The sequence below is a fragment of the Sardina pilchardus genome, chromosome 2, assembly GCF_963854185.1.
Source record: "Sardina pilchardus chromosome 2, fSarPil1.1, whole genome shotgun sequence".
Classification (NCBI taxonomy): Eukaryota; Metazoa; Chordata; class Actinopteri; order Clupeiformes; family Clupeidae; genus Sardina; species Sardina pilchardus.
Genome location: NC_084995.1, coordinates 14751351 through 14762993, shown reverse-complemented (window position 1 = coordinate 14762993; position 11643 = coordinate 14751351). Strand labels below are relative to the sequence as shown.

At 42.8% G+C, this 11643-nt stretch overlaps 1 protein-coding gene across 1 annotated transcript in view; it reads left to right on the top strand.

The window, feature by feature from the left end:
* The first annotated feature begins 805 nt into the window (after positions 1-805).
* Positions 806-11643, top strand: part of ctnnd2b (catenin (cadherin-associated protein), delta 2b) — a 78678-nt gene continuing 67840 nt past the window's right edge. Inside the window, exon 1 of the mRNA XM_062554409.1 lies at positions 806-1016. The gene's annotated coding sequence lies outside the window, so the exon portion shown is untranslated. The remainder of the gene's footprint in view (positions 1017-11643) is intronic.

Sequence of the window (11643 nt, the reverse complement as noted above, 5' to 3'; positions counted from 1 at the left end):
TGATCTCAGGCTGTGCACACTGCTGGGATGAATTGCCTGCATTTCTCTTCAGAATATTTTGCTTTGGTCGGTTTAAATGAATCAATGGTGCTTTGTTACTCAAGTTTTAATCTTCATTAAAATGCTGTTGTCATATCCAAACATTTGTGCAAACTAAGTATGTTGTTGAAATAGACCCGGAAAGATCAAGTTTAATATCTTGTAGCAGCTGGAAATATACATTTTTTATTCGGTCATTCTGTTCCATTTGCTGATACTTCGGGTCGTGCTATAATACAACTTGAGATCTAGGATACTTAAGAATACTCTCTTTCGAAATTGTTATAGCTTACGCTTTTTATTCTTCTTAAATATTTCAATTTAGAGAACCAAGCCCCAGCTAACGGGCTCTGTAGTGCAGATATATTCCACAGTAATGAGTAAACACCATCGATGACCCTAGACTGACAGCGTCTCAATTTCTACAAACACGCATTGTGTCCTGTGCGCGCGTGTCTCAGAGAGCAATATCACATTCACTTTTGTAAACCCGTCAAACAATTCAGTGAGGGTTAGACTAGCCATTTTGACCATTTAAACTCCCGATTCAGACAAATGGGGTGTTTCACTATAAAATCACTGGCTCAAGTTGCCAGACTTGCTTGGACAAATTTCTGATTGAGGAAAAAAAAAACACTGGCTGTTCCTGATGTAACCAAAAGATGTCGCTACGGGCTTCATACCGTCATCGCAACATGATGTCAAATGGGAAGAAAGGATGGTACAGGAGGCGAGTGCAAGCGCTCCTACCTCTGCCTCGTAGCTGCGCACCGCAGTCATCCGGTTTCGCTCTTGTCCAGCCGTTTTCTTCGGACACTGAGCGGATGTTACCTTTTTTTCTTTATTCACACATTCTAGCCAAGGTTTATAATCCATGCCAGGTACAAGGAATGATTGTCAGCGTTTGTAGTCTTTGAATATTTGGAAAAGAACGAGCGGGGAGTTGCCACAGCCACGCTTCCCCTGGATATTATTCGGTAAGCGCAATGTCATTCCAGTTGCTTTTCCAGCTGTCATACTCCCCACCTACACCGCAATGTTTAGGCTGTTAAATAGGCTACGGTTGCTATTATTTAACCTTACATTCAATGTAAAGAACAAATGGACTCTGGCAATTTTTATAACCCATTGATTTGTATTTGTGTTATGTAGTGCCAAGAGAACCACGCGATTTGATCCCTGCAGTTGTTGGGCTATAGTATACTGGCTTTAGACTGAAAATGGAATCCATTAGAGACTGATTCTCCATCTAAGGCGGATGGGGGGTTGCGTTGGTATAAAAAAAATGTAGTACTTCCCTATTGACCTAAATTTCAGTGATGTATTTGTAAGATTATACTGGTCGACCATAGACTATTGACCGTGCGTCCTTTGTTTAAAACATGCAAGTATAGGAGGATGCTTGATGAAACATTTGATGAAAGATATCGTTTATTTTAAATATTTCATGATCGACGATTACCTACCTGACTATTGCTCCCTATACATGCACGATGGATGTTTTTATTTCTGGATTGTGTTTGCATCGAACAGTAAAGATGAAAGGCATGGATTAAGCTACTTGTCGATCTTCTGAATAAATAGTATTTCAATGGAGACCATTATTCAGACTTCATCAGCCTGCAGATGTTGTTGAGAAAATTTTGTACTTTTGATATATACACTTGGTTGTAATATTGCTTTAGATGAAGAAAAACGTGCAGCCCCTCAATATATCCCCAAAAGTAGACTGAGATTTTCCCTTGAATATGCACTCGCATCAGCTCCGCTCGTAATGCAGAAGGCCTGGCTACTTTTAGCTGTATACCTCCGGGCGAGATGCTGGTTGATTTTTCTACAGTTAAGCCTACCCTCTGAAACTACCAGCTAACCTAAAACAATCCATGAGAAATATTTAAGAATAGGCCTACCGTTTTAAGAGTAGAACATCAAGCCAATGTAGGCCTATAGCAACACTATTCTATCATGAAATCCTGAATAGTCAGGGAAATACAACTACTAAAGCAGAAATACACATTTAAGGCCAAGATAGATTCTGAAGATTGGCCACTGTATCATAATATTTTAGTGTAGATTTTGTTCTCATTTTAGGTTTGGACCATTCAGTGTAAGTAGTGGACTGATAGCTAAGAAAAGCAATGAAACCACCCAGTTGGACCTCGTTCTGTTGTTAGATAGGAAATAGACTAGTTGAGGAAAAGCTTCTTCTAGTCTACTGTATGCATTAGGGAAGCCACTCTGAGCATATGGGCATAATGCATGTGGTCATGTTTTTGTTTGATTGGGTGGACAGCGCATATTTTTTTTTGGTAATAATTGAGCATTTTGGCTATGAATTCCAATAGAGTTAGCAGTAGTAGTAATATTAGTAGTAGTGGTAGTAGTAGTAGTAGTAGTAGTAGTAGTAGTAGCAGCAGTAGTAGTCGTGGCAGGAGGCCTAGTAGTGGTAGTTCTTCATATAGACAGATGATACTCACACTAGCACCCTTACACCAAACATCCTGATCCTTTCATTGAGAGAGAGAGAGATATATACTGTATACTGTATAGTACATTATGACACTGACGTGAATGAGTTGTTAATTTGGAGGAGTGAATTTCTACATTTCCTAGTACTGAACAGTGTATTGGTTCCTATATCTTGTGATAGGCCACTAATTTCTAGTTTGATTGTTGTCTTTATTGGTCCTAATTGCTCTTGCATCATCCAAACTGGAATCTCAGAGTTATTTTTATTGCGCCAGTGTTTTTATGTGAAAGCTTTTAATTGCATCTGGTGCATTTTGAATACTGCTAGTGACTGTTGCCTAATCAGCAGAACATAGCAAAATACATTATGGGGTCCTCACAGGCTGAAAGTAACAGGCCCCCTGCTGAAGGAAGGTAGTGGACCCACATCGGCAGCATACATCATGGAAGGAATAAAATAATGGAAATTAAAACAATGCATTTGCAATCAATGGACTGCATCAGTGTGAACCATGAATCCTGCTTGTGTATCAGTGCCATAATGCTTCTGGTGTGGCGTTCCCATGAGTTTCACTGTGCTGATTGTTGTTGGTGGTCTCTGTGTTGGATTTCCTTTGGAAATGGGCCTAGTCTTAAACTGAACTGAACTGAAGTGGTCCGATCAGCCTGGAACCAAATGACATTGGCACCACTCTCTTTCAGAGAGCTAATTTTCACAAAAACACATCACATGTCAACCAATCTGTCCATTGGCTTAAGCGGCCTTTAATACTGAATACTCTCCTGATTTCTTCTGTATATTGATCATGTTCCAGTGAAAACTAGACAAAAGATAATTTGACAATTAAGCGCTAGGTAGTAGGTAGTAGGCCTACCCTTAAAATTGGGAGACTGGCTATAGCTGATGTTAAGAACACTATCACTCACACATACAAGTAGCATCGCTTACTCTTGCCTTGCATGTCCCCTTATCCAAAGTGAAAACTGCATACACTCCAGCTTACCTACAAACAATCACAGTGATTTTCTGAGGGTTATTATCTGCAGCTATTTGAATTGTCATGAAATGAGATGATTCATTTAATTCTCTTGTAGGCTACTGACAACACAACATTGCTTCAACTAAGCAAAACGGCAAATTAACCATTTTAGTATTACTATTTGCTATTCTCTATTATTAAACAGTTTGTCTTCAAACTGCTTGTGGTCATTATGATGATGTTTGAATTATTATTTTGCATGCTAGTGGTACTCGACATAGCAGTTCTTCTTAGGCACCGTTTTCCACTGTAAGCTACAACAGGATACAGAGCTGACCACCTTTGGATGCCAATTTGGAGTTCTCATTTGAGGACATCAAATGAACATGGACTCTAAAATCTGTAGGTCAGCAACTCTTGCTATTCATGGGTTTCATCGGGTCCCTCCCCACAGGTGTATGAAATCAAGCACCTAGGTTATGAGTGCAGAATGCCTTGGTCCTTGATTAATACACCTGTGGAAAGGGACCTGATGAAACCCATAGGCACAACTAAAACAATGGGCATGTTACAGTTTATATACAGCATATTGATGAATAGCATTGGCTTTGCAGCTCTAAATCAATGTTTATGGAATGTTGTTTGGAATTCTGCTATGTCAACTGAGGACACTTCTTCTGCTGTTGTTTTTGTGTGACTTATCTTTGTTTTGAAAGTAGGAACAGACCAACTACTACGCTATTCAGTAGGAAGACCAAAAGCATACTGTGTGGAGCAGGCTACTGTGTGTGTAACATGCTTGTTAGTCCTTCTTTTCTGTCTGAACGCTGTAGTACTACAGTAGTTGCCTGTGGGAGCTCGTTGCCCCTGGCACCTGTCTTGGGTCATGCAGTATGTTGAGCGTGGTCTGCTCAGCCGTTCCTGTCTTGTGTTAGATAATAGAGTGCCCAAAGGAGTTGCATGTGTTTCCTTCCACACTTACCTGATATCAGAATCAGAGTCAGAATCAGTTTCTATTGGCCAAGTATACTTATACAAGGGATTTGACTGCAGTAGATGTTAAAACTCTGTACATTTAGCAAGTAGACAGGTAGTAGTGCAATAGACAGACAGTAGTAACATTCAAACAATAGTAATATAGACACAGACTGTACAATAGACAACAATTGCATGTAGGCACATAGACACATCACACAATATCCAATACAATATACAAGGCATAGTATCAGAACAGTACACGTGAGGTGGAGTGTATATAAAGTGCAGAAGTAAAGTGCAAATGTATGCATGTAGTGTAAATATGTAGGACTTCGTAATTCCATGTGACGATTGGCTCAGGAAGTGATCTACATGCATTCATATTAAAGTTGATAATGCCTATTGTACAGTATACAGAGCATCCACTATAGTCTCAATGGAACACAACAACAAGACTAACTTTACATTCACCATATCCCATATACATGTTTGAACAATTTGCCTGTTTACCTGAGGGGTGTGTATGTTTGACGTGCTATGCAGAATACAGTGTCAGATTGTCATCCCTGAAAATTTAAACAACTAATAACCAGGATACACAAGAACACTATTCCTCTAGAATTCCATAATTTAGGAATGTGTATGTCATGATGACTAGAACTGTGACTGCACAGTAATAAATATAGCTCTTTATTTCTCTTGTCAGACGATCTTTGCGTTTAGTTCCCAGAAGCTGTTACAGTATCTGACCACTCAGTATCAGACTCAAAATAGGACTTCATGCATTTAAGCAAGCTCTTCATCTGCCCTTGGTATTTGAATTTGCCACCATACAGGTGCACATCACCCAGACTGTGGGCCTGAAAGCTTGGCTTGGTTGTGTTCACATCACCCAGACTGTGGGCCTGAAAGCTGGGCTTGGTTGTGTTCACATCACCCAGACTGTGGGCCTGAACACTGGGCTTGGTTGTGTTCACATCACCTAGACTGTGGGCCTGAAAGCTGGGCTTGGTTGTGTTCACATCACCCAGACTGTGGGCCTGAAAGCTGGGCTTGGTTGTGTTCACATCACCCAGACTGTGGGCCTGAACGCTGGGCTTGGTTGTGTTCACAAGCATGGATGGACAGGCCTAAGTGACAAGGCCAGTTCCCACCTGAGTGCCTCAGCCTGTTCCCATCGAGAGCTCTAGTGAAGAAGACGTGCGAAGCTGTGCTCAGCGAGCATCTGCACTTGGGCTTGTGAAACCCACTGACACATGAAATGGGAAGTGTAGGGGACAGGCGGCAGGCCTCTTGCCATATATTTATAGATTTATGGACCAGTTCCGGCGCCTTGTGTGTCATCTGTATTGACTCTTGTGCTGTTTATGTGGCACTGGGCCACATTCCTCACACCTCTAGGGATGCAGGCTATTCAACATATATGAGCTCATCACTAGTGCGATTGAGAGATATTAAGAGGTAGTCTGAAAGACTTCATAATGAAGAGAAAACTGTGAGGGCATTTACCACATCAGGTTTGCAGATACAGTATTTTGTGTAAACAAGCACAGTGTGTGAATCCCTGGTGAGTGTACTGTAAATCACTAGTGAGTGGGCGTGTGGGTCGGAGAGGAGAGAGAGATGCAGATGCAGTGGAGAGATCCTAACCAGACCATTTCAATATTGAAATCCGAATTGTACTCTGAGCCATCTTGATTTGATTCTCATTTGGATGCTCCTGTTGTGTGTCTGCCAGACACTGTAGCAGGCCAGATCACAGTTTGGGTATGCCAGTGACTCACGATGATCCTAAGTGATCTAGACCATATGTGGTTTTTCCTATGACTACTGACTACTGCAATTAAAAACATTGTTAGCATCAAAAGTCTATCAAGGTTTCTGTTGCAGCATTTATGCAGCATCAAGCAGCAACCACTGTTTGCATACAGAGGAATTCAAGGGGGAAAAAGATTATATTGTACTTCAGTCAAGCTGAAATACACTCTTACAAAGCATCATTTCTAAACAATGAAAAGAATAGTTTCACAAAAAAGTATTTGGCATTGTTGAAGCTAATTTGTTCGTTTAAAAGGATATCAAGAATACAACAAGGCCTGTGAGCACCCTCCATTCTTTAACACCTACAGTAGTGAATGTGACTGGTTATTGATTGCGCTGAGGGCCAGGCTCTGATGGAGTAATGGAGGCCTGGGCATGGCTGTAGGATGTGGGGGCCGGAGGGCCGCAGGACTGCAGATCAGGTTGCCTTGAAGTCTCAACCTCCGTCCCTCTGATGAGAAAATGGTATCTGGGAGGAAATGAGTGGGGGGAAGGGTTGGCCATTGGTCAGGATTGCTGTGGACCTTGGTACATAGAGACAAGAGAGAGGTCTGGAGTTGCACATGTGCTTAGGTCATTTCTGTGAGATTTCTGAAAGCAAGAAAAGAAAATTGGCACTATTCTGCACTGTGTATTCCATGAGAGTGGGTGAGGGAATTTGATGTGTTTATTTAAAATGAAATTGAGTTGTATGCAAATAAGATTGGTTTTATATTTGTGTAACAATCATGTTACAAGAAGGGGAGTGATCATAGGCAACTCTGTATGATATTGAACAGTATAAGGACATCAGTACACAGATGCAGTTTGGTGAAGCGGAACAGCGTTACTAGTTTAACTTTTTTGCTTTATGTTTTATGGTCTGTTGGTGACGCTCCAGTAGAGACATGACAGCACTGGACCTAGAGTTCATGCCTATTTAACTGCCCCCATGCAGACCTTTAGTGCATGATTGATAGCCAGATTTCACCAGAGTGAATATGTCATTTCACTTCATGAAGAGGGTCTGGGCGCTGCCCATTGGGAAATGTGTCCAACCCTAGCATCGTAATGGGCGTGGACTTTGTGTTCATTTTGAAATCATTGGTCCATCCTAACCAATCACATCGATGAGGGATTCCTAACATTGCTTCACCTAACCTTTACAAACTGATCATAAACAGCGTCAGGAAACAGCCTTTGCTGTATAAATGTACACATTCTTGCTATTTTTATCTATGTTTGTGGGCATCACTACTACCGTTTACCACTGTTTGATTTGGAAACTAACATCCAGGCTAGGCTACAAGGAAATGCTTGTAAAAGCACATCAGCTTCCATTAGCGGTCTTTGTCCTTGTCCTTAAGCCATGCTGAAAGTGTGTCTTCCTCTACTTCCTGGCACTAGGCCACGGAATGATGGGGCGGCAACAATGGGATAGTCTATCCAGTCTTAGTTATAGATCAGTGGGGACGAGCCTGGAGGACCGAGCATCGAGGAGAGAGGTTGAGAGGCACCCTAGTGATGGCACTAGGCAGAGGTGGCCTCCATGTCTTCAGGCCCAGGTCCATACGAATGTGGCAAAAGAACTTAGTAGGCAGACTTCATTATACTCACACATAGACCTCTGTGTTGGAGAGAAACTGTAATTTTAGAGCTTTCACAAAAAGGGAGGGTTGTTGTTGCACTCCCACACAGTCTATGTCAGCTGGTGGGAACGGTGGACTCCGCTGTCTGCAAACAGTGAAAACACTGCATTAGAAACGTATGATTACACTGTTAAAAAAAAAAAAGAAATTGGCCACAGCACAACTTTTCACAATCAAACGTTTTTTTTTTTTTTTTTGCTTTTTGCTTTCTGATATCCGGCCCGTGTTTGGCAAGCGGCCGCTGTTAAGGTGTTCCACTGGCGCCTCGACCGAGTGGCCCGGACAGATATCGATCCCTGGCTCGGCTCTGACTGGGCTGCTGGAGCGGAGATGTGTGCCGGAGTGACTGTGAATGAGATGAGATCTTCACAGGCCCTGCCCTCTGGAGGCTCGTGTCGCGCCCCTGTGGAGGTGGGGGTCTCCCGCTGCCCTGCTATTAACTGACCAGCAGGGGTCCCCCCGCCCGCCCGCCGCACCGCAAGCCAATTACCCGCAGGCCAGGCGTGTCGGCGAACTCATTTCCTCGCCCACAAACACATCTCCTTCCGCCGTCCTGAAATAGTCTGGAATGATGCATATGTGTGTGTGTGTTCATGTGTGTGCTTATGTGTATGTTGTTGTGTGCGCTACTGTGTCTTGCAACCGTCTTGCAGACGCCTCCGTGGCGGGTAAACAACATGGCCTCCTCGCCTTCATCAGCGCGCCTCCCGCGTGTGCTCACGGCCGAGTAATGGGTTTGTGGATACCCCGCGAGTTCATGCGTCATTACTCAGCGGCCGGCGGATTCACGCACTGTCACATGTTGTACGCGGTCGCGCGCGCGGTAAAGAGCTGATGCCAGGCCTCGGGGCGGTGGCGGTGGCGGTGGCGGTGGGCCGCGGTGCGTGGGAGCGCGTGCCGGTCGGGATGTTCATGCCACGGTCCTCTGAGCAGCATATTACTGTGCTTTAATAAGTCCCACCCCCTCTGGACGCTGGTCCATTCATCTGTTCCCAGATCAGTGGCTATGCAGTGCGGAGGAAGGGGCTGACCCCTCAACAGTTCTGTCTGTGGGAATGCTGGCCATGCACACAGGTGTCCAGCTCCTGTCACGGCTCCTTCATTACCTCCGCCAAGGAGGGTTATGTTTTCATCTGGGTTTGTTTGTTTGTATGTTTGTTTGTTTGTCTGTTTGTTAGCAAGATTACTCAAAAAGATTTCAATGACATTTTCAGGAAAGGTCTAAAAGGACCCAAGGAAGAAACCATTACATTTTGGGAGTGATCCAGATCACCGTCTTGATCCAGGAGGTGGTTATGTTTTCGCTTGGCGGAGGTCTGCACTCTCTGAGTGCTTTTCTAGTTAGCTCTTTCTTTGCTAAGTGTCTCTTTGAAACAGGTTGACATGAACAGTAACTCTGCTGTGACTAAAGCTTGGTCAGACTGATTGAGGAACGAGGGCAGTAGCCACAGCCCATTCTCATGTGTGTATAAGTCGGAGAAAATTAAATGACATTTCCTTGAGACTTCATTAAACATAATCTTGCAGTCATAATCTTGCAGTCTGCAGACATTTATGTTGCCATTTTGTGTCAGTTTAGCTGTTGGTTGATTAAAGCAAACAGACAAGACTCTCCAGCATATTAATGAGTAGTATCACATTTCTAGAGATCGACAGTGGTTGCAGTGTGAAATGGTTCAACTGACAATTAATTACACAATGTGCTACATTTAACAAGAAACTATGAACTGACTCTGCCTTAAACAACATAAAGAACACAGCAGCTGTGGTCGTTCACTGTGTGTTGAGGTGCATCCTTGATTTGCAGCACAAACATGCTGTGGTTGTCTCAAGGGGGTGCAGTCTATTGTGAAAGGCATATGGCTTGAGTCTTTATAGGATGTAATTGGGATGGAAATGCAAGCTAAGGACAGATGTCCCAATTGTGTTATTGAGCTGGCAGGCACAGAGGACTAACAGGTTGTTATGGAGCACAAAAATGAGACAAAATGGTCACAATGTGGGCCATGTGATTGACCCACTCCAGAGGCAAATTGGATGTGTAATGTAATTTGGGGAATGAGGTAAACTCACATTTAACAACATGGATCACAGCTACCGGCATAATTTATCAGCCCGTAACACTCTGTGTGAAAGCCATTTGCCAGTCCTATTCCAAAGCCTGACCTATAATGATGGAGAACATCTCCGATTGCTGTGGCAACTGTTGCTATCTATCTGGATCTATCCCAGGAGATTGCGCGTATCCTACACAACAAATGAAGAGTACAAAACCCTCTAAATTTGTATTGACACTTTTTTTAAATGAGCATTTGTTTTGCCAGACTCCTATAGTTTTTTTCCCCACAGATTGATATTTCAGGTCAGGAAGAGACTGCGGGTTTATCAGGTTTTGAAGCAAAATGATTTGATTAAAGTATACTGTGTGTGGAGGGCATTGGCTCACCATCATTATCTCATTTATCGCACTCCTAGTGTTGGGTTGGACCTAATGGATCACATACCTGATTTCACCTTTAAATGTACAGTATAGATGTGCCATAGGTCTGTGTATATGCAGGTACAGTGGGTCTATGTGTTTGTATTTGTATCTGTGCAGTAGGTCTATGTGTATACAGCTAATGTAAATACATGCAAAATGTGACAGATGCCACTTCCAGGTGTGTTGTGTATTAACAACCAAGCACGGAAAGGGAATTGCCTAGCAGGACTAGGTTGTTCAGATCCTTATTCTCTTTTGGCCTTACGCTGAATTAAAGGGACACTTCACCGATTAGCATTAAGCTTTGTATCTTTAGAAAACCAGTCATGTTTTTGAATGGTCGTGCATCATTGCCTCAGTTTGCCGTGAGATGGGAGAAATACGGATTTCAATGTTGGACTTCTTGCTTTCAATGATGTAAAAATCATAATTTTACATCATTGAAAGCAGGAAGTCCTATTAATGGGTTTCATTGAAATCCGTATTTTTCTCCCATCTCAATGCAAACTGAGGGAATGATGCATGACCATTCAAAAACATGACTGGTTTTCTAAAGATACAAAGCTAATCGGTGAAGTGTCCCTTTAATAGAGAAACCAGAAACAGTATGTCAAATTGAGGTGTGTTGCAGTTGGAAAAGGACTGCCGTTCTGTAATGATCACCCTGGAGCGAGTATGTACGATAACATGTATTCCATGAAATCTGTGTGCGCTCTCAGCAATTAGTGCTGTTATTTAATAAAGCAGAGAGAGGAGCTGGGCTGCTGCTGGTGTGCCTGTTTGCATACCTGCTAGGCTGACTGGGGAGTCACACCGATGTCTTTACAACGCTGAGAAGTTTTGGGGAGGAAGCCTCACAGTGACTGGGAAGGTGCTGAACTGTCTTGTTGAATTGATGTCTCTATGGATACAGTATTCTGCCTGCTGGCTCAGTAGCTAGGTCCTAAAATAGGGCTGGATGGTTTAAGGAGAGTATCTAATTGCATTTTTTCTAACATTATGTGAATATGTGAATGTGATTTGACATATGTCACACACAAGTGAATGTGATTTGATTTGCTATATTTTTGAAAGAATAGCTTCAGTTCAACATTATCTGTATAATAGATTAAAAATGACTCTGCGTACAGTCTCAGTTTGATTATGCTTGTTCTGTTGGCCAACACCAGCACTACTTCTGGTAGCCTTTTTTGCTGTACCTTCATCATACTGATGCCTGTGCCTCCTTTTCAAATGTGCCTCAGGA